A 24,390-nucleotide genomic window follows, 5' to 3' on the forward strand; every position below is an offset into this window, starting at 1 on the left:
AGGCCATGCCTCCTTTCTCCACCACACTGCAAACGTGCCCCCTGGAGCATTGTAAGTTGGGGGATTAAGTCCCCTTGAATCCTGAGGGTCCCTAGGGTCCAACTAGCCCACCAGGTACCTCCAGTAAGCGCCACAGACCTGCGTTGCAGAGAGGTGTAAAAAGGGGCGTGGCCTGGCCCACCTCTCTCCAACGCAGCGTAGTGGCGTTTACTGGAGGTACCTGGTGGGCTAGTTGGCCCCCAGGGACCCTCAGGATTGAAGAGGAATTAATTCCCCAAGTTAAAACGCGCCACAGGGCGTGTTTGCACACTTATCACCTCAGGCCCCGCCCCCTCCCTTCACCACTGTGCAAACACGCCCCGTGGTGCATTGGAAGTTGGGGGATTAAGTCCCCTTGAATCCTGAGGGTCCCTGGGGTCCAACTAGCCCACAGAGCTGCTTTGCAGAGAGGTGTAAAAAGGGCCATGGCCTGGACCACCTCCCTGCAACGCAGCGAAGTGGCGCTTACTGGAAGCACCTGGTGGGCTAGTTGGATCCCAGGGGCCCTCAGGATTGAAAGGGAATTAATTCCCCAACTTTAAATGCGCCACAGGGCGTGTTTACACACATGTCACCTCAGGCCCCGCCCCCTCCCTTCACCACTGTGCAAACACGCCCCGTGGCACGTTTTAAGTTGGGAGAGTAAGTCCCCTTGAATCCTGAGGGTCACTGGGGTCCAACTAGCCAACTAGGTACCTCCAGTAAACGCCACAGAGCTGCGTTGTAGAGAGGTGTAAACAGAGGCATGGCCTGGACCACCTCTCTGCAATGCAGGCCGCGAGGCTCCCGTCCTGCCATAGCAAACTGCAGTGTCCCGGGGGTGGGCACCCCGGGACACTGCAGGAGCCGGCCCTGGGGAGTGAGGGTCCCCAGAGCCATGTTGGGCTCCAGGAGGGGGGCCACGTGGCCCCCCTCACAACCAATGCACAGCCCCGGGGAGGTGGTGGTCCCCGGGGATCGGGGGTCCGTAACGGATCCCCATATTGGCATTATAGTGCCCCAGGGAGGTGACGGTGTCCGGGGCACGTGGGGGGCTCTAGTCCCCCCACACTGGTATATATATTTTTTTTTAAAGAAGCCCCGGGGGTGGCGGTCCCCGGGGCTGCGGGGGTGCAGTGTGCCCCCCGCAAATAATTAATGAAAGCCCCGGGGATGGTGGGTCCACCTGGGCGCCCCCCGCAATTTTATTTCTGCATGCCGCGGGGACCTGGCCCACCCGACGGCTTAATTAAACGTTTTTTTTGGCCAGATTCGCGCACCCAGCGCGAATTCGGACGTTTTTCTTTTTTGTTAAATGTATATATATATATATATATATATCACTGAAAAACCTTAGGTTTCAGGGTCGTTATAATTCGATGGACTTTTCACTCGTACAAAACCATTGAAATTCCCCCGTTATAATTAGTTCAGCTAACTATAACTCGCGCGCCCGCAATGCACTGCTGATGACGTCACATATTACATCACTCATAACATGGTCAGTGACATCACTGATGACATCACTGATGACATCTCAAATGACATCACTGATGACATCATTGATGACATCATCCAGTGAATGTGTGTTTTTCTGAAAATTAACCCCTTCAGCGCTGCGGGAATTCCCCCGCGGTGCTGAAGGGTTCGAGCGCGGGCGGGGCCATGACGGAACGGTTCCGTCATGAGCACAGCGCAACCGATGCTCATGACGGAACCGTTCCGTCATGGGCATGGAAGGGGTTAAATATGTTTTATATATGTATATCTCAAGGTCGATGGAAGAATAAATGGGTATATAAGTGTTTAAATGGACGATTTGTTTTGGAAAAATGGATTGTATAACTGACTGATTAAGTGTATCTTAGTGAATACATGGCTTAGTGAGTAATGTTTAAATATGTAAATATCTGTATCAGTCTCTCATTTTGTGTATAAGTGGCTGCATGGGTTGGTGAGTAGCTACATGAGTGTCTATATAGGTTATTAGTTGGTTTTTTGAGTATCAGTATGAGTGTCTGTATGGTTCGGTGGGGGTATTACGTAGTGCATAGGTGCATGAATGAGTGACTCACTGTTTGTATGTGTTGAAGACAGCATGTGTGCAGGACTGTATGGGTGGATGAGTGTGTGCATGGGTGTGTTAGTGAGTGAATGACTGTCTCAATAGTGTCTTTATGAGTAACCACATATGTTTTAAACTAGTATATGTGACTATTGGTGTATATAAGTGAGTATATGTGAGAGTGAGAGATTGGAAGAGTTCCTGTATGAATAAGTATGTGTTTCTATAGGTGATTGTTTAAAAGACTAAGTATGTGTAAGTTTCTATAGAAGTAAGTGTGGTGGTGTGTGTATAACTGTATATGCAAGTAAATGGATGTTCGATTTTTTTTAGCATGAGTGATTATCTGTGTGAGTAACTCTATGGATGAGTGGCGTTGTGTAACGGGATGTATAGGTGTATGAGTACATATGATGAGTGAGTGACTGTATAGGACTGTTGGTGAATGAGTGGATATGTATGTGGATCTTAGAATTACTGAATAGGTTGTTGTAACTGGTATTGGTATGTCCATTGTTTTGAAAATTTTAGTTTCTATTTCTGAATGTGTGTATCAAAGGATATATTAGGGTGAGAGAAGGTCTGCCACTCTATCACAAGGATGATGTCATCAGTAATGTCATGAGTGATGTCATTTGAGATGTCTTCAGTGATGTCATGAGTGATGTCACTGACCATGTCATGAGTGATGTAATATGTGACGTCATCAGCAGTGCATTGCTGGCGCGCGAGTTATAGTTAGCTGAACTAACTATAAAGGGGGAATTTCAATAGTTTTGTATGAGTGAAAAGTCCAGCTAACTATAACGCCCCTGAAATCTAAGGTTTTTTCAGTGAATTTCTAAGGTTTTTTAAATGCTAATTCCTAACTATAACGTGCCTGAAACTTATGGTTTTTTCAGTGAATTTCAAAGTTTTTTTAAAAGCTAATTTCTAACTATGCCTACAGAGATAGGACATGTGAAGAAAGAAGAAAAAACGCACAGAAAGAAAAAAAAGAAATGCAGAAAGAAGCAACAGAAATCCTCAAAGACGATGAAGAGTGCAGGAAGAAGAATAACGTGCAGAAAGAACAAACAGAAGAGCAGAAAGAAGCCTTGTTGCAAAATCATCCTGTACCCTCAACTTTTTCAGACGGATACTGGTGGTAACTGAGTCTGACTAACCAGTCCTAGAGCCAGTTCTATGTTAAAAGACACTCAGAATACAGTGAAAACACCTACATACAGTAGGGAACACTATGCGTTGGGGCCCCCCTGTGATTAGCATGACCTCCTCTGTAAGCCCCTTGTATATAATAGGGCAGGGGGATTAAAACTACCTCTTAAAACGCACCACAGGGCATATTTGCACACGTCACCTCAGGCCCCATCCCCTCCCTTCCCCACTGCGTAAACACGCCCTGTGGCCGTTTTAAGTTGGGAGATTAAGTCCCCTTGAATCCTGAGGGCCCCTAGGGTCCAACTAGACCACTAGGTACCTCCAGTAAGCGCCACAGAGCTGCGTTGCAAAGAGATGTAAAAAGGGGCATGGCCTAGACCACCTCTCTGCAACGCAGCGCAGTGGCACTTACTGGAAGCACCTGGTGGGCTAGTTGGCCCCCAGGGTCCCTCAGGATTGAAGGTGAATTATTTCCCCAACTTAAAACGCGCCAGAGGGCGTGTTTGCACACGTCACCTCAGGCCCCGTCCCCTCCCTTCACCACTGTGTAAACACGCCCTGTGGCCATTTCTAGTTGGGAGATTAAGTTCATTTGAATCCTGAGGGTCCCTAGAGTCCAACTAGCCCACTAGGTACCTCCAGTAAGCGCCACAGAGCTGCGTTGCAGAGAGGTGTAAAAAGTGGCATGGCCTGGACCACCTCTCTGCAACGCAGCTCAGTTGCGCTTACTGGAAGCACCTGGTGGGCTAGTTAGCCCCCAGGGGCCCTCAGGATTGAAGGTGAATTATTTCCCCAACTTAAAACGCGCCAGAGGGCGTGTTTGCACACGTCAACTCAGGCCCCGTCCCCTCCCTTCACCACTGTGTAAACACGCCCTGTGGCCGTTTTTAGTTGGGAGATTAAGTTCATTTGAATCCTGAGGGTCCCTAGAGTCCAAGTAGCCCACTAGGTACCTCCAGTAAGTGCCACAGAGCTGCGTTGCAGAGAGGTGTAAAAAGTGACATGGCCTGGACCACCTCTCTGCAACGCAGAGCAGTGGCGCTTACTGGAAGCACCTGGTGGGCTAGTTGGCCCCCAGGGTCCCTCAGGATTGAAAGGGAATTTTTTCCCCAACTTAAAACGCGCCACAGAGCGTGTTTGCACACGTCACCTCAGGCCCCGTCCCACCCCTTCACCACTGTGTAAACGCGCCCTGTGGCCGTTCTAAGTTGAGAGATTAAGTCCCTTTGAATCCTAAGGGTCCCTAGGGTCAAACTAGCCCACTAGGTACCTCCAGTAAGCGCCACAGAGCAGCGTTGCCGAGAAGTGTAAAAAGGGGCGTGGCCTCAGAACACCTGTCTGCAACGCAGCTCCCTGGCGCATACTGGAGATACCTGTTGGGCTAGTTGGCCCTCAGGGACCCTCAGTATTGAAGGGGAATTAATTCCCCAACTTACAACTGGCCAGGGGGCGCGTTTGCAGAGTGCTGCAAGGAGGGGGCGTGGCCTCCGGCACGATGCTGGTCTTTTTTTTTTTTTTTTTTAAGAAGAAGGGCTGTGTGGCACCCCTTCTTTTTCTAATTTATTGGCCCTGGAGACCTCATCCCCCCGGGCCTGCCCCCTAATTTTTATTTTTTTTTTAAAGAAAATTAGGAAGGGGGCTGCGTGGCCCCACTCCCAAGGCCTTAATCGGCCCCGGGGACCCCAATCCCCGGGGCATGGCCTTTTTTAAAAAAAACATTCTTTAGGAGGGGGGCTGCGTTGCCCCCCACCTTAGGCCAATGATGGCCCCGGGGACCCCATCCCGCAGACCAGCCTTTGTTTTTTATTATTTTTTTCTTTTAAATATATTCATAGAAACACCTAGGACATGCTGGACAAACCGTATGTACCTATCACCATGACGATTTGCGTGATATTCATTAAAAGGTGACTATGCATACTATGAATCCACGTGGAATGTATTTACACCGCTAGTGAAGCTGTGACGTGTCTGATGGCCTACCGTGCCTAATCCCCGCTCCTCCGCCAGTGGGTACTCTCCAAGTAGACACCCTTGTCCTTTATTTATACAAACATGTGTAGCTGTTGACGGGCACATTTAATACACACACACACCAAGCCATTCAAAGGGAATTCGCCCAAAATTCGACCAAACTATGCAAGAAACCCCCCTCACGGTTAATAAAATACACATCCACCGCCAGATGTGTAATACTTTTTATTTTACTCTCTGGAAAGGAGACAAACCTCACTTGCGAGTCACAGCGTGCTCCTGGCTGAGCCCAATGCTGTGTTACACCCACCAGTGCCCGCCGAGTGCAACACACCTCTGTGTTGTATTCCACCAGCTAGTGCATATGCTATGACACTCTCTAGCCCATGTGCACTGTAACACCACCCCGTGAATATGTCATGCCACACTTGCCTTCGCACGGGTTATATTGCCCCATCTAACGTGCCTTCCTCGAAGCCTATGTTATAACGCACAGTGCTATGCCATACATATTACAATCTGGGATCCATATCTTTGTCGCAGTGCATATGCAACATTACAACCCCCAGCACATATTTTATATTACAACTTTAGAGACTAGTTAGGTTACACAACACTGCCCTGTGCATATTACACTCCAAGGCGCATATCGCATAGCACGCGCTAGTGCCTGTGCTATCTCGCGCTCTCCAATGAATCTGTCATTGCGCACAATGTATTGCATATTATATTTCACGCCCGGTTCATCTTATATCACACTTTTTGGTGCATAGTTTATAGCATACACTATATCTAGTTTTCATTTTCAATCGTCTTCTCAGGACTATGTTCTATATAACACTGCGTTCACCTACCCTTATCACGGGCATTACATTTTGCGATGGGGGGCGGAGGGTCAGGGGGGGTTTCTGCCAAGTGAGCCCGGAGTCACTGTCACAAACGTCCTCTTCTTCCTGAATAAAAGTGAGATTATGCTGCATACTTGTTCATATTTTAAGTAGTTCGCACAGACACACATTTTAAAAACAATAAAGTTCCTAATACCCACCTTCTCTGAACAGTTAGCTTGCTGCCCCATCCACCTCCTCCCTATCCTCTGTTGTCTGAATCCATGGACTAGCCGCCTCCCTCCTGCCATGCATGGTCTAATGTGCTGCCACTGCCCTCCATTTAGCATGATGTACCAGTCCACTCTTCCTGCTCTCCATTGCCCAATTCCATGCCCCATCATTGACCACCTGCTTAGCCTCTGTGCTTAGCTTGCTGCCCCTATTCTCCTTCCCCCTGCCCTCTGATGTCTTTGTGCATGCTCCTGCTCCATCCTTTTTGCCCACCATGTTCCATAGACCTGCCACTCCTATCTACTCTGAGTGTTCTGTTGAGCTGCCACTCCCCTCCCACCTACCTAGCATTGTCAGATGACTGTAACCTGTTGCTGCCACCTCCACCCTGCCTGTCCACATGCCCTGCCCCTATCCCCTTCCTCCTGTCCTCCATGGTCCATTTTACTGCCACACCCTTCTGCCCTCCCTGGTCTGTTGTGCTGCAACTGCACCTCCTGTCTGCCCCGCGCGGTCTGTAGTGATGCCCCTTCCCCTGAACTGTCTTGTCTGTGCCCAGGTCCTGACCCTCCCTTCTATCCTCCATGGTCCTTTGTGCATACCCCTGCACCCTCCTTCTTGCCCATCATAGCCATTGTGCTGCCACTAAGCCTTCCGCTTGCCATGCATGGTCTTCTGTGCTGCCACGGCCCCTCCCACCTTCCCTGTGTGGTCAGCTAGCTGCCCCTGATCCCCTCCCACCTTCCTTCCATGGTCTGTGTGTATGCCATCATAGTCTCACTGATGCTCTCCATGGTGTGTGTTGTTTCTAGTGCCCATCCTGCGTGACCTCCATGTTCATCTTGCTGCTCCTGCTCTGCCCCCTTGCCCCCAGCCCTCTGTTTCCATGTGCAGACCCCTATTCCCTCCCTCCTGGCCTGTCTGTTCCATTGTAATGCCCCTGATCCGTCCCTCCTGCTCTTTATGGTCTGTTATGCTGCAGTTTTCTCTCCTGGCTGTCCATTATGGTCAGCTAGCTTTCCCCTTTGTTCTCTGTTGTCCATGTGCTTGGTCCTGTCCCCTCCCTATTGCTTTCTATGGATTGTTGTGCTGCACTCCCATCCCGCATGCCCTGTGTGGTGTATTGTGCTGCTGCAAACCCTGATGCCTGCTCTGTAGGGTCAGTTTGGTGCACCTCTCCATGTCCCTCCTGTCCTCTGTTATCCGAGTCCATGTCCCTACCCCAATTCCTCCTGCGTTCCATTATCCAATGTACCATACTTGCGAACATTTTGAACTTTGTAAGAGGGAGATTTTAAAAAAAAAACTGGGGTATTGATTTTCCCCTTTGAGTTACATTGAAAAAGAGGAGATTGTAGACAGGAGACAGATCAAATAAAGCCCATTTGAGATTAAAAACATTGGACGTTTCCTGGCCGAATCGGGTCTGTTGGCATGTATGGTTGTACTACCACTGCCTCTTCCTTCTCCCCACAATGGTCTATTATATTGCCACAGCTTCTCTTGCCAGTCCTGCATTGTTGGTTTGTTTCCCCCGCCCCCCTTTCCACTGCCCTCCATAGTCTGTTGTGCTGCCACTGCCCTTCCTGCCTGCCCAGTGTGGTCAAACTGTTGCCTCTACACCTTCCTACCTCCCTTCAATTTTCAAAGTCCGTGCTCCTGGCCTCTGCCTCTCAACAGTGTCCTAATGAACAACTAGATTGCTAACATTCTATATTTATTACAAAAGAGTGGAACGCCTGACGTCATCTTGATGTAATCAAAACTGTAATACCTAGAGCATTTCCTTTAGAAATTACATATATGAGAGGGTCTTCTTTGCATCAAAATTATGGTTAGTGCTCTAAAAAACTAAAATGTGGACATATTTCCTGAGTTTTCAAATAGCGACAAAGCACTTTTAAATTATTTGTTATCTTCATGTTTTTTTATCCAGTTGACCACTTGATTAAATGTTGCACTTAGGGGAGAGGATGTGGTGTTACTTCCAGAGATGCAGACTTTGCAACTGGGGAATCAGGTTGGAGTTTCTGCTTCAGCTCAACATTCTGTGATTCTGGTCAAATCACCTAATCTCCCTATGTCTACAACCAAAATGAATTTGATCTTGTATGATGTAACCAATGCTCATGTAAAGCACTCCAATATCTGACAAGTCTGCACTATATAAAACTGCAAAAACACTTCTGTCATTGGGCTACATGTGGGCTACATCTGGGTGATATTTGTGCTGCATTTGGGCTCTTTTGACTCTGCTGGCTATCTTGGGAGATTTATTTGTTATGAAGTTTCCTAATTTCCTCATTTACTGCAGTCTCCTCAGTAGGAAATGCTTTCAGTTTTTTGCTTTGATTCCATCAAGAAGGCCTTCAGATATGTCACACATTTGTCATAAATTCTGAATGTTAGCACTCTAGTTGCTCATTAGATCACTGTAGTAAAGCTACTGCTCACCAGGGATGTCTGCTGCTGGTATTCAAAGTGCACGTTTCAGTCTGCATGTCAGAATCTTTTTATGAAATAGAAGAGGATTTGAGAAGTCAAAATGTGCGCTAATTTTTCTTTCTGCAGCTCTAATCATAATTTCTATGGCAAAATGAACCCCCCTCATTTTGTTCCTTTGCAAATTTAATGTTTTAAGTGTTACCACTTTATTCTAATCAAGATGGCTTCAGGTGTGCCATACTTTTGGCATAAGTAAGACTGTTAGCGTTCTAGTTGTTCGTTAGAACACTCTGGGACATTCTGTCATTGGGCTAAACTTGGGCTACATCTGGGTGATATTTGTGCTACATTTGGGCTCTTTTGTCTCTGGTGGCCATCTTGGGAGACTTATTTGTTATGAAGTTTCATAATTTCCTCATTTACTACAGTCTCCTCAGTAGGAAATACTTTCAGTTTTTTACTTTGATTCCATCAAGAAGGCATTCAGATGTGTCACACATTTGCCATAAATTCTGAATGTTAGCATAGTTGCTCATTAGATCACTGTAGTAAAGCTACTGCTCACCAGGGAAGTCGGCTGCTGGTATTCAAAGTGCATATTTCAGTGTGCATGTCAGAATTTTTTAATGAAATAGAAGAGGATTTGAGAAGTCACTCAAAATGTGCCCTAATTATTCTTTCTGCAGCACTATTCATACTTTCTATGGCAAAATGAACCACCTCATTGTGTTCCTTTTTAAATTAAATATTTTAAGAGTTACAACTTTATTCCAATCAAGATGGCTTCAGGTGTGCAATACGTTTGTCATAAGTAGGACTGTTAGCGCTCTAGTTGTTCTTTAGAACACTCTGGGAAGCTGCAGTAGAACACAAAGGAATCAACTGACAGTCTCTGCCCTTGTTGGATGTACATGTTTTACTGAGAATGTCAGACTTCATTCTCACATGACTGAGAAAGATAATGTGAATTTACAGAAAATATGCTCTCAGATTAGCTTATAGATCACCTTCCAAACCTCTGTGGGAAAAGCATGAGAAAATAGTTTTCTCTCAAACATGATTCATGATATCACAGCAGAAGGCTTTTTTACATTGTAAAATCACCTTAGAACACACCAGAATTCCTAAAATGAGTATGGTATCATCAACAAATTATTTATAATGTAAGTAAAGCTATCATGTATATTGGTCCCAAAATGGCTGCCAACACCTCTTGGATCAAGTACTGACAGCCAATCAAATCTCACGATGAGATGTGTGATTAGGCTCTGCCCAGATATATATGTGATTTTGATTTTGATTTTCTCAGGAACTACTAAATGGATTTACACCATTTAAGCAAAAGGCACGACTCTGAACCAAGGTCTACCTTTCTGCCAAATTTGGTGTAATTCCGTTAAGCAGTTCGGGCTGTAGCTGTGGCTAAATGTCCTATGGGAAATTGCATGGGGAAAACACATTTTTGGACCCCCCCTTTTTTCTCAGCCCCCGCTGCACGAATCATCCCGAGGCTTTCAGGATAGGAGCGGACCGGAGCTGGCCAAATGTTTTGAAAATTTCCCAAAGATTTTTCAACGGGCGCCAAAGTTATTCCAAATAGAATGTTGCGGATTTCCTATGGAAAATAGGTCCTAACTATAACTACCTACTGGCGACCGCCAGTAGGTAATATATATATATATATATATATGATTTGTTTTGAACCTCTGCTAAAAATCGACTGATACATTGTCTACCTACTTTTGGTGTCCCCACCTTATTTAGAGGTGTGTAATACAAAGACTTTTTAGCAATGGAGCCCAAGCCGTCTCTGCTGCTAGAAACCCCTTATCATTAGGGCAGCCATGTAGAGCAACAAGGAGTTTGGCATTGAAGACCCTACCAACTTAGGGCAAGATCTGGTGGGTTTTTTTGCTTCTCAGGATGCCATACCATGTTTTGGTCAGACACAAAGCAACACTTTTACGCACACGCTGTTAGAAAACTTGCAGTGCACCTGGGATATTGACTTTTCATTCTTCAGGCTCAAACATATTTGTGGAACTCTGTTTAAAAATTTCAAACAATGACTGCTTTCACCACCATATTCTGGCAGACCAATCAGTATTCTACATTTTTGCCAAAAGTGCTCTCCCCATGTCAGCAGGAGCACTTTGGGAAGACAAAATCCTGTTCCTTATGCCTAGGAATTTTGGGGAAGGTGGGCAGACTGAGGCTAAGGTAGACTGAGGCTAGGGCAGCCCTCCCACTGGCCTCTAAAAGAGGTGTGTAGTCTTTATGTGTACCAGGTTGTGTTCAGTGGATCCATCCTTCTCCATGATCAGTCCATCCTTGGAGGGCACAAACTGTAGGCCACCTCCTGTGTTGGCTTAATACGTACTGCTGCAGGGAGTGGTGATACTCGAAGTGTAAATGCTCTAGCGAGAAATGTGTATGTTCTCCGGAAGAGAGGCCAGTATACAAATGTGATTTATGTCATGTGACGATTTTTATTTTGAAGCCAGTGGCTGTATAAAAGAGGCACACATTATGTTTGATAACTTTGTACGTAAAGTGTACATTAGTTGTAAACAAAATACATTTTACAAATGGAATATCACATTGTATTTTTTTCTTAAGCAAAACACATTGAGTATTACTACATATCTCCATTGTTCGAGGACATTTACATATGTCCAGAGTTACAATCTGTGTCCAATGTGTGATATGACTGCAGAAGGAGGAATACCGAAGTAAATAGTAAAGATTATAGAAATAAAAAATAATTATTTAAAATATAGGAAAAATGCATATGTTCAAGGATTTTGTCATTAGCAGATCTTGATGTGCATTATGTTTTAAATACATTGGTTTCTCAAATAACATAATGTGCTACAGATATTTCAAAGTCAATAATGGTTTCCATGGTTGCAATCATTTGCCTGTCGAGGGCCTTTTCACAAAAGCATGTTTCAAATTCATATTTTCGCTACTTGTAGATTCACTATGATGATTTGAATAGATTAAATTACAAATAATAAAGCAAAAAGGGGCGTATTTATGAGAGACCTGCATCACGTTGGTACCATGTAAAGTGGTACATGCAAAGATTTATGAAGCCACGAATAGCCACCATGCGTGGACTTGATTGGCCTAATAAATCATGAGTAAGGCGACGCAGCGCAAATAGCGGCACCACCTTTCTCTGTGCCCAGGAGGCATTCCAAGGGGCATTGCAGTGGGTTGTCCTACGCACCAACCATGGAAGTTGACGCTGTCCTAGATTTACAAAGTGATTTAACCCAGGGAGGCGCTAAATCCGTATGCCCACTGAGGTCAGGCATAACAAAAAGAAATATGGTTATTTCTCCTAGTTTTGTCCTCTTTCCATGAGTGCTGCATTCTGCAGTACACATAAAAAGAGGAAAATGCCTTTATGGATTGTTTTTGTGCAGGAAGGATCCCCTGCCGGTAATGGAGGCACCCTTCCTGCCTGCAACATCGGCACCCTTGCACAATGTGTAGGACAGTACAGCAGGGCATCTTGCTGTGCTGCCCTACACCAAAGAACAATATGATGTTTTCCAGTCCTTTTTGGCTGTGCTGGTGCTGTATTGGCAGTCTAGCACAAATGTAGGGCACCCTTGCACTAAGGTGCAAGGGTGACTCTACTCTATTGCTGGCAGCTTCCTACAAGGCAGTTTCCTCTTTCTATGTGTGCTGCAGATGGCAGCACACATGAAATGAGGAAAAGATTAGGAGAAATTAACATATTTCTGTTTGTTACACCTCACCAGGGGAGGAATAGGGATTTGACACTTCTCCAGGTTCACATCACTTTGTAAATCTGGGGCAAGGTCAAATTCCATGGTGCTGCATGTGAAAACCTACAGGAATGCCTCCTGGGAGCAGAGTAAGATGATGCAGCGATTTGTGCTGTTGTGCCTTACTCATGTTTTATGAGGCCACTCAAAGCCACAAAGGGTGGCTTTGAGTGGCTTCATAAATCTTTATGTGAGGCCAGAATCTTGCATGTACCACTTTGCGTGGTGTAAAAATCACTCAGAGCTCTCATAGATAAGCCCTCCAGTTATTATTCAGAGAGCCCAGCTCTTCATTGATAATTACATCTCTTCTGATACAGTGCTTTCTGTCCATGTAATATAAAGGACGGAACAGTATTTAGGCTTGTCTCCTGTTGAGCAAAAATGAAAAAGGTTGCAGAAACCGTTAAAATGTGGGTGTTATGAAAGTAAATTGTGTGGAAAAATTATTTGGAAATATTCATGAATTACCTCAAAGTTATAAATTTGCGTGTGATTGTCACATATTGCAGACAAATTGGAGATGTAAATGCTGGAATCAAGGTATGTTGTTCCAGGAAGGCCTCCACCTTGGCAATATGTTTTCAGAATCCAATTTCCATCTCATTAGTATCAAGAGGCAAGCAGATTGCAACTTTTTGCAAAGAAAACATTGTGGTGTGAGAGCTTTGAGCATCCTTCACACAGAAATTTGAGAGCCTGCAGCTTTGGTGCATTAGACACCATATCTCTCTTCTCTTCTATCAGTGTTGTGACCACCGGTGTTATTTAGATCAACTGGTAAATGAGAGAAAGAGAGCATGTTTACGCATGCTGTTACATACGTATACATGTTTCTAGACACAGGTTATTAGCCAAAGCATGCACTCATTTTGAAGGTCTCAAGATATGTGCCATACTAACCTGTGCATACCAGCACCCAATTCAAGTTTTGCTGGGACTATGAGTATCACTAGACCTCTGAAAGAATCATTGAACTGACTTTGACCATGGAAGTGTTTCCCAATGGCTGTCAACATTGCTCTGGAAATCATCAATTGTTTTTTTAATTGATGAACACTCAGGGCAAACCATTGTCATCTATAGATTTTGTATTATTTAACATTTAGAAATTATCCATTTTACTGCTGGGAGAGCATAGGTCAACAATACAGGCAGGATATCATATGCTTTCTCTCAGAAACTGCTGGGATGAAGCCAGAAATTCAGTAAATGGCTTGCTTCTCTGTCTTCTCTGTATTATCCTGGCAGATCTTAATTATGGTCAAGTCAAGTATGCCAAAATGAAAAGATTTTACAGAAATGAAAGTCACCTAAATTTAATTAGAATTAGAAACTGGATAGATTCATCACAAATGGAATCTGCTGCTTACCCTTCTAACTGAGAGCCATTACATTTTGTTAGTTCGCTTGGAAATGTATGGCCGGTCACAATTCATCACAATAGTAGTTTAACAAAACTTTAAATGTTGGAACATAGGCATATGCTGCATGAATTGTTGAGAACAATAATCACAACTTTACTTTTCCATGTGAGGTCCAATAATTTAGATTAAGTTACTTTCAAAGACTGGCAAAGGCTAATGGTATGCAGCTCTCTGTATTACCAGCACTCCCTGTGATTGAAGAGCACAGCTTTTCACATGCTCTCTCAAATTGATCTGACCGCCCCAAAAATGTGTTTATTGGATATTAGTTAGATTGTATATATGAATGAATGAGCAAACGAATGAGTGATCGAATGACTGAACTAATTAATTGGTGAAATGTGACCTAGATCTTGGTTGTGACCTTTGGACCGTCAGAAAGGAAGACAATGGACAGTCCGAGCCATATTTAGAGATCACGAGGAACAGGCTGGTTTTAAAGAATTTCCTAAATGCAAGATTGTCAGAAGTTGGTATTATTGCAAGGATGGTCAGTGTATATACCTTAGTTACCAGAAAGGTTAATAACCTGCCTCCAATTCTGGAATGTTTGATGCTAGGAATAGGCATAAACTTGGAAGAGGACGAGCATAAGGATGAGAAAGGGGGGGGTTGTCCTGAAACGGGCGCTAATGAATGTTGGTCGTGTACTATGTGAGGCCATGTGACAGATAGAAAGGGGTAGATTTATGAAACTGTCATGCAGTGCAGTGCAGCAAGTCACCTGATGCGCTGCATGACAGTGAAAGGGCAGGAATGCTCCATATTTAAGTCAGTAAGGTGCATTCCTGCCTTTTCTGCTGTGCTGGTGCCCTTTTGCCAGCCTACCACCAATGCAGGCACACTTGCACCATGAAGCAAAGGTGCCTTTGTTGCATTCAGGATTGTTTCTGTTGAAGAAGGGGTAGCTTCCTGCACAAAAACAACCCTGAGAGACATATTCCTCTTTCTATGTGTGCTGCAGAATGCAGCAAACATAGAAGGAGGAAGTAACAAGGAGAAATAAAGATATTTCTCCTTGTAATGGCTGTCCTAGGAAGGATTATCATTTTGGCACATTCCCAGGTTTACCAATTCTGGTAAAGCATCAAAATCCATGAGTGTTGCATGGGAACACCCACACACTGCCCATGGAATGTTTTTCTGGGGCAGAGGAAGGCAAAGCAGCGATTTGCTCTGGGTTGCTTTACTCCAGATTTATGGAGCCATCCAGGGCCATGCAAAGTGCCTTGCATGGGTCCATTAAACTCACTTAAGGATCGCATTGTACCGGAACCTCATAGAGTTGTGCAAAACCAATGCAATCCGATCCTAAATATTCCCCAAAGGGATACACTCGTGAACTAACCAATGCAATGCCAATAAACAGTCAGATATGTGGACACATCTAGGCAGATTTAATGTAAGATACAATACCTGCCTGGACCAAGGTTTTGAGACTAGAGGCAGGATTTTGCAGAAAACTCCTAGACCCAAATTAACACTTTGCAATGTCAAGAAAGTGACAAAACCTGAACCAAAATGGCACAAAGAGAGTTATTGGTATTTACTTTTCAGTGGAAAAGTACTTTGGTGCTCTTTTTTCACTTCAAACCCCCACTTTGCGTTGCTTTGTATTACTTTGCATCTGGGATCATAAATAGGGTGTTTATAGTGCAAATATCCATTTTGGCACACAGTGCGAGCTGCTATAATAGCAAGATCAGGTACTGTGACAAAACATATGCTGAAACTCACAGCCCACATCCACAGTGTGAAATCCTTGTGTATGTTTTGACATAGGAATGGTAAAACAAGAATATACTTTGCTTAAAAGTCTATGGTAGACTGGGCAAACTGACCTCTGCGAGGCTGTGTTTCACATATTGCATCCTTCAAGAGTGCCAGGGGAAGGAATGACAACAGAAGCAGGCCAACCTCAACATATGTGGTTCTGCACTGTGTTCATCCCCTTGTAGTATCAAAGATAACACCAAGATTTCCTGATTGATTATCTGGGGGAGCAGCGGTCCTAAAGAAGGTGACCACCAAAAAGCAGACCACAGTGAGGGAGAATTGTTACTGTCAAAGGAGAAGCTCTCAGTTTTCTCCTAGTTCAGCTTCAAACAGATGGTCGTGGTGCATCCAGGAGGCAGCTTGTTACATGCAAGAATTAAAAGCTGGTTGGATATGCATCACACCTGCACAAGAGTGCACGTTTATAATCAGGTGATTGTCATATGTAGAAGTATAATAGCTAAAACCGAATATCTTAATAAGGTGGTTGAGTGGAACTCAATGGATTTTGAAAAGTAAACCTTTTAAAAAGGAGCCCAGAAGCGCTCATGTGGTTAGAGAGTGGGTTACTGAGCTATATAAACTGCCTGCTCCCTGTCAAACAATAATGAGAATATCCACACATGGGTATTGTCTCTAACTTTCAACCCCCACAGGGTGAGAAGTTGGGGTAAGAGACAGTTTCAAAGGCATTAAGAGAAAATGGAGTGGTGCACTACCATGGTCTTTTGTTTAAGTCACACCCAGTGGTCAATTTACTTCAATGAAGAAATGTTCTTTATTATAATAATCCAACAAAATTGTGAAGAGAATCTCAGCCAACGTGTTTCGTTCAGGAGAATGAACTTCGTCAGGGCATGTGTAATGGTGAATATTGACTCCAAAGTAGAAAATGTATCCTGTTAGTGAATGATCCACTCAGAAAACACCCAATGTCTCTAAAGTTGCAGTCGTGTATCATATGGCGGGTCCGAGGACCAAAAAAGCCTCCTTAATAAGGGCCCAATGGTAGATTCTAGAGCCGTGAAATCTCCATGCTCCTGCCTCGCACCGCCTCCGGGAGTCTACCACCATCCGGAGGCGGTGCGAGGCAGGGGCACAGAGATTTCATGGCTCTAGAATCTACCATTGGGCCCTTATTAAGGAGGCTTTTTTTGGCCCTCGGACCCGCCATATGATACACAACTGCAACTTTAGCAACATTGGGTGTTTTCTGAGAGGATTATTCACTAACAGGATATATTTTCTACTTTGGAGTCAATATTCACCATTACACATGCCCTGACGAAGTTCATTCTCCTGAACGAAGCGCGTTGGCTGAGATTCTCTTCACAATTTTGTTGGATTATTATAATAAAGAAAATTTTTTCATTGAAGAAAATTGACCACTGGGTGTGACTGAAACAAAAGACCATGGTCGTGCACCACTCCATTTTCTCTTAATTCTTGTTTATCTGCCAAACAGTTTACATCTTCTAATGGCGGATGCAGAGGCAGTTTGTGCACACCAACTGTAATTATACTATCAACTATACTTAACGGGAACATAGCAAAGAGGTGCGGCCATTGGAGTCCTCCATTAGTCCCTGCTTTCTACAGTTTCAAAGGCAGCAGATAAATCCAGAAAAATTTGAATTGCTGAGCTTCCAATATCAAGTGTGCCTTGCAAGTCATTCAAAGTGGGAACAATAACTGACTCCATAATAAGTCCCTGGCAAAAGCTAGCTTGCTCTGAGTCCAAAATATGAGTTTCAACAAGATGAAAGTTGAGGATTTACCAGAGGCTCGGTCACATTAGCAACAAAAGCAAGTTGAGTGAATTGGCTAATAATTGTCTAAGACTGATGGATCCAAAGAAGTTTTGGGGATATTCATTGCTTCTTTCCACACCTGTTGGACAGAGCTGTAGAAGTGTTGCCCAACTCATTGTGAGAGTCACTGACCTGATGAGATACAGTTTTTAATAATGTGGCGGGGCATGGGTTTAGAGTAGCACAGAAGTAATTGAAAAAAAGCTTGTAGGAAATTAATTCTATGGTAGCCCATTAAATTTGATTAATGGAAAATCATACAGGGATTCCACTTGAGGAACTGTGGGTTTAGAGAATGAGCTAGGCTGGTAAAGGACAGAAAGTCCCCATTTCAAAAGGGAAGACGTCTGAAATATGAACCTAAAGATTTTGTGGTAGTGAAGCCTGGATACTGAATACTGAATAGGGAATATCTTTATATTTTACTATATATCTTCATAGCTTATATCTTAATATCATAGCCAAAATATGAAGGACAAAAATCATCGACAGGTTAATATGTATGGATTTGCTATACCTAATTTTACATGTAGGTACCTTGATCATATATAAATCTTCAAGGTACATAGATGTGGAGTAAAGAATAGTAAATCTACACTTTCCCAAATGCACTTACCATTCAGTATTTTTGCTACAGTATTATCGTATCATGATATTATTCACTCAATATTCCATAATACAATCCTTAAAAGCATCCTTTGTAGAGTTAGGGACAGATTAACCTGCCATGTAAACATTACAGTGTACAATATATGAGCAAGTTCCAACAAGGGAATGTGTCCAGATGCCACTCTACCCAAATTCTAACATGTGTGACAGAAAACACTTCACCCATAAGTAGCAGAATAGTGGAATGTCAACATAGACTACAGGAAAGAAAGGAAAACATGCTGTTTTATTCTAACGGACTACCAAGTACCACCATTGGATAAGTTACTATTTCACTATATTCTCAAAAGGGCTCCCTACTACAGCAAACACCATCTCAAATAAACTACTACTAAGCTGGAAAAGCAGGCTTTCACAGGAAATTATCAACATATGCCTTCTCTCCAGCAGACAAAACTTCTCCTCACTCAATAAAGTCCCTACAGTCAAACTTTTCCCAATTCACACATTTCAAATTAAGTCAGATAAAGTCACCAGCTGGGTTATTGAATAGCCCATGAGACAGACTTTCTAGGTTCGACAGAGTAAATTCTCTGATCCTCTCCCTCACCAAGGACCCCCTCACCGCCAAATCAAACCTCCACCAGGGAATGAAGGCCGTTGCACACTGGATGGAGGATAGCCCCCTTAAGCTGAACACAGACAAGACGGAGATCCTCATCCTCGGGCCCAACCCCTCAGCATGGGACGACTCCTGGTGGCCCGCGTCGCTGGGGACACCCCCGCACCCACCAACAACGCACGCAACCTGGGCGTCATCCTCGACTCGAAACTCACCATGACCAAACAAGTCAACGCTGTCTCCTCCACCTGCTTCAACACCCTCCGTATGCTCCGCAAGATCTACAGATGGATCCCGACAGACACAAGGAAAACAGTCACCCAGGCCCTAGTCAGCAGCAGACTCGACTACGGAAACGCCCTCTACGCCGGAGCCCCGACCAGGCTCATCAACAGACTGCAAAGAATCCAGAATGCCTCTGCACGCCTGATCCTCGACGTCCCGCACCGCGACCACATCCCCCCCCACCTGAGGAACCTGCACTGGTTCCCTGTCGACAAAAGAATCTCCTTCAAGCTCCTGATCCACGCACACAAGGCACTCCACAAGACCGGCCCAGCTTATCTCAACAGTTGACTCTCCTTCTACGTACCCAACAGGAAACTCCGTTTCGCAGACCTCTCCCTGGCTACCGTCCCACGCATCCGTAGAACCACAGCTGGAGGCAAATCCTTCCCCCACCGCGCCGCCAAGACCTGGAACACCCCCCCCCCCCTCATCCTACGACAAACCGAAGACCTTCTAGCCTTCAGGAGACAACTCAAGACCTGGCTGTTCGACCAGTAACAACAGCACACCCCCTCTCCCCACCCTCAGCGCCTTGAAACCCTTGCGGGTATGTAGCGCGCTTTACAAATTATTGATTGATTGATTGATTGATTCTAATTTAAAGTTTGTTGGGTTAGCTGCCATTCCTTCTGGGCGGATGATGCCATATTTTCACCAGTCTGACACCAACCACGCGGCATTGTTTGCTCCCTCCATCATAGCTGTCTAACTTTTTTGTTTAATAGAAAAAAATCCAAAGACAGTTTTTGCAAATTTAAAAAGTAATGTCCCTGTCATGCTTTGAGTTTTCTCCCATAATGTAAGGCAGTTAATGCTTTTTCCTGTGCGTGGCTGCTGTGCCTTCCTCGGTGCTAGCAAAAATGAATAAAAAACGGAATAAAAAATCTTGCCCGTAGTTGGGCTGGCATTGCAATATGGTTAACCAGATGGTCTACAAGCATAAGGACTGCTGACAAAGAGTTTCCAACAGTAACATGATCTTATGCTCTTCTCCTGGAAATCAGACTGTTCCCCTGCAATTAATTGAGTCAGGGAACTACGAATGTGCAACAAACTGAGCATCTGGTAACCTTCAGCAGATGCCCAACTAGTGCTATGTTATGAATGACCAAATACATTCTCCATCACATTATAATATCTGTGGTGACTGGTGAACATTGTCTAGTTTACAAAATCCTATGATCTAACTCTACTTGCTGGGCCCATTTCAACCCAAACTCCTCTACCATTTCTGTGCTACCACAGTTACCAAATACCATACTTTTATAGGTCCTCCGATGGATCTTACTCTGTGCTGCAAGGGACTATAGCCGAGGGATAAACAATTATCCTATTAGGACCTGGAATAGATAATTGTTACCACATTTCCAACAAACTGAAATCTTCCAACATTTACCAACTAGTGGATTCTTGTTCAAGATAGAATACATCACAGGAATAATGAAACAGAATCAAAAGAGGGAATTTATAAGATACCAATTATATATGCCTGAAATGTAGAACATAAAACATATCAGATTTAATAGCGATTTAGTAATACATTAAGTCAAGGCAATACAAGGGCTATCTTCCTCAGCCGAGGGAGATTTATAAAATAGAACAAAATTACAAGCAGGTTTCAGTTGATTCTCATACAACCCAAATCAATGAAGGTTCAGATGTTTTTCAAGGTTTTCTGTTCCAGTCCTAGGAAAAATCGTTGTCCTGCCTGCACTGCATCACCAATACAGCAGCAGGTGTCAGGAGACCTTTCAGCCCAAAGGTTCATCTTTGCACATACTTACCAGCTGGTAGCAATGCGGTTCAGTGTCACAGTTTGCTTAGTGTCTATGTCCAGTTTATCAGTCTCAGTACCTCCCAAGTGGGCAGTAGCAAGACAGGGGGGAGACAAAGGTGAAAGTCATTCAGCCAACATCCAAAAAAGGAAACCAGAAAGAACCAATAGCCATAGCCACACAAGCGTCATCTGGATTTGACAATTATACTCCCAACGATTCCAGGTTTACTCCCCTTACATATCAAATTTGTCAGATAATTCTATTTCATTGACTGTTCGTGATAGGAAGTGATGATGTGATTAGTAAAAGTATACAATCCTGAAGAATTAGGTAATCCATTTCTTGCAATTTCCTTATGATCCCTGTATTTCAATTGTTTATTGAATTATAACATCCTCTGAAATGGGCGGATGAATGCCCAATCCGTTGTCAGTACGTTCCCAGGCATACACTTTAGGTTGTAACAGATTTTGTTGCAGGTTCAGTCGAGTGATTTACAAGTTAAAAAACAGTCTATTGATTTCTACAACACAAATGGAAACTTTATGAAAGGTTCCCATAAGCTTTAGACAGCACATTTCACAAGTTAACACCAGATGAGAAAGCAAACCTTTGAGGCCTAAGTAGAAAAGACAGCTTATGCATTAAGACTATTGCTAGAATACGAATATTTCAAGTTGTATGTACATTAATTCTTCAAATTAAATGAAATACCAATGCCTACATGTAATTTTCTATTAATATAAGTCAGTATTAGGTACTACTAAAATTTTCAAAGTACATCATTATCATTTTCACATTTTTTTGTGTAAATTTCTTAGTTGGTTGCAGTTTTAATTCATTCTTTAAAATCATCATGTCTTATTTCAAAGCAGAATCTTTACACAAAGCATGTCATCTCTCAGCAATATGCATCTTATACATATTTAATTAATATCAATGTCAGATCATAGTTTCCGAGTGCACACAGTTAAAATTACGTGTCATAATAGCACTTTCTCTTACTTTGTGTTTTCAACATTTTCTAATCGCGCAATTGGATTTAATATTTAAAATAAACTCTTTCATGATATTGTTATTTGTCATTCAGATAAATCCAGTTTTCTAACTTTCTGCATGCTTTTATGATGCAGTATCTAAATCAGACTTTGCACGCCTAGTTTTCCTCATCTAAGTAAAAAATGTCACACATTTATTATAGCCATAAATAATTGTCGCAATCGTTTTTTAAAGGAAAAATGTGGTAAAGGAAGATGCAAGGTAACATCTACATTCTATCAACATTGAATGTGGTGTTGCAAATTAGGCCACAGATCGTCAGATTTAAAATAAAAATGATTTCATATTATTTTAAAGATTCTTGGCTCAGTTGTCCCATTGGTTGGTTACAAATATTTCCTTACAAGGATACTAGTTTCCATGTTGTTCAAATCAGCACACATTCACAATTAGCCAGCATAGTCATTGTTCCTACAGTTGTACAACACAATATTATCAATAGACAGTCTTCAAAATGTTCAATACCACAACCAAGAAATCCAGAATTAGGCAAAAATTACCAGAAAACACTATACCACAAGGTCCTTTTGTGGGGAAGACATGAGCTACACATGTATGTAAGCATGGGTGTATAAAGTGCTTTGGGTGGTGTCTTCCTATAATAAGCGGGAAAATGATGCCAAACTTAAGAAAAAATTGTTAAATCTTTCTTGAGCAGGGGATTTTTTTTCTTCACATGGTTCATATGAGCCCAGGCAGTATCATCACCATTGTGAGAAGCTATATCAGTTTCCACAACTCCAAAGTCAAATAAATTATTGTTGAGGCTTTTCGTGAAGTTAGTCATTGTTTGCTCACTTTATGATTTGCCTATCAATGTATGTATTTGAGGGCAGGATTCCATGTCTCTAGTGGCACTTAGTGGCACATTAGATGAGGCACAAACCATGTAAACAGACTACTGTCCTGCACTTTGGCTATTATTCATTATGCCAATTGATTAAGAATGCTTTTCAAAATCACTAGTATTGACATAATTATGCTCAAAACCAATTTACTTGAAGGCTTCTAACTACATAGTGCAAAGCAAATTGTAGCGATATTGCTAATTTAGAGATGGTAATGAGCGTTGAATAGACTTTTCTTAAACAAAATATGACACCGTAATTTTTTTTTACATGTTTTAATAGAAATTACACCTTACGATTTTAGTTCGAGAATTTAAGATAAAGAGTTGCTGTGAAAGGTTACATTCTACTATATCTCTGGCCATGAACATGTTTATCATATGATTTTTTTTTTTTTTTTACTTTATTTTTGTGCAGGCATGAAAAGATTACAGATGTGGCACGTCCATACCATCATGTCAAACTTACATCGTGTTATTAGTCCACAGCCGTTATGCCCATAACCCTGAGGCCGGGCAGCAACACCTAGGTATTCCAGTAGTGTGCAAATGTTTCCAATGTTACGCGTTCCACATGGAACCCCACGATCCTGCTTTTTGTCTATTTTCTCCCACAACACCCCCCCCCCTTCCCCCACTACCCCCTACAGAACTAATAGCACGTCCCCCTCCAGGGTTGACAGATAGCTCCCAAGTTCATCCAACTATGTGTCACCAGCCCACCGGTTTCATTCGTGCATAGTGCATTAGTGCTTGTCCCCCCTCCCATAACACAATATAGCATTTCGCATGTACGGAATCTCTAGATGAATCACTGTCACTGTCTTGTACGGGTACTCATCGTTATCAGGTGGTCCCTCCCGCCCATCCCCGCCATCTACCCCTCTATGTGTGTCCTCCTATGTGTCCCACCTCTAGGCCATGGTATTGTCTCCATTTGCTCCATATCTTTCGGAATTTTTTTGGACAGCCTCTAGCTTTGTATGTCACTCGTTCTGCTGCCATATAGAGGTCCAGACCTCTCCTCCATTCCTCTATCACTGGCCGCTCCGCCACCCCCAATATTTCGCAATGTCCCTTTTCGCTACCACCAGCGCCAACACCAGGAAAATGATATGTGGGCGCGGCAGGTCTACTTCGGTCACCATTCCCAGTAACGCCAGTTTCGGGTCTAGTGTTAGCTCTATTCCCAACACCTCCCCCAATTCTGTGAAGATGTGAGACCAATACGTTTGAATTTTCTCACAGGACCATATAGTGTGGTAGAAATCTCCCTGTTCGGTATTACATCGAAGACAAGTGGCGTCTGCTATCCTACCCATCTTGTGGAGACGCCTCCGGTCGAAGTATGTCCTGTGTAATACATTTAATTGGATCAGCCTCAGCCGTGACTTAATGGCGACTTCTCGGGGGTGCATCAGTATCAGCTCCCAGTCTAAGTCCTCTAGCTGCCCTACGTCCGCCTCCCATGTACCTCTGAGTTTCGCCAGATTTCCCAACATGTTGTTTGTGAGGGTTTTATATGTAAGCGACACTGCCTGGTGTACCATCTGCTCCTGTAGGAGTCTCCCTTCCAAAGGTGCATATTCCGGTATGTCCTGTAGTGATATCTGCTGTGCATTCCAGGCATGTACTAACTGCAGGTG

The 24,390-nt window shown here is 43.6% G+C and overlaps 1 protein-coding gene across 3 annotated transcripts in view; it reads left to right on the forward strand.

Moving 5' to 3' along the window:
* Nucleotides 1–24,390, forward strand: part of CCSER1 (coiled-coil serine rich protein 1) — a 2,282,720-nt gene that overhangs the window by 1,722,751 nt on the left and 535,579 nt on the right. The gene's annotated exons all lie outside the window — the stretch shown is intronic.

Source organism: Triturus cristatus, chromosome 2_2 (genome assembly GCF_964204655.1).
Source record: "Triturus cristatus chromosome 2_2, aTriCri1.1, whole genome shotgun sequence".
Lineage (NCBI taxonomy): Eukaryota > Metazoa > Chordata > Amphibia > Caudata > Salamandridae > Triturus > Triturus cristatus.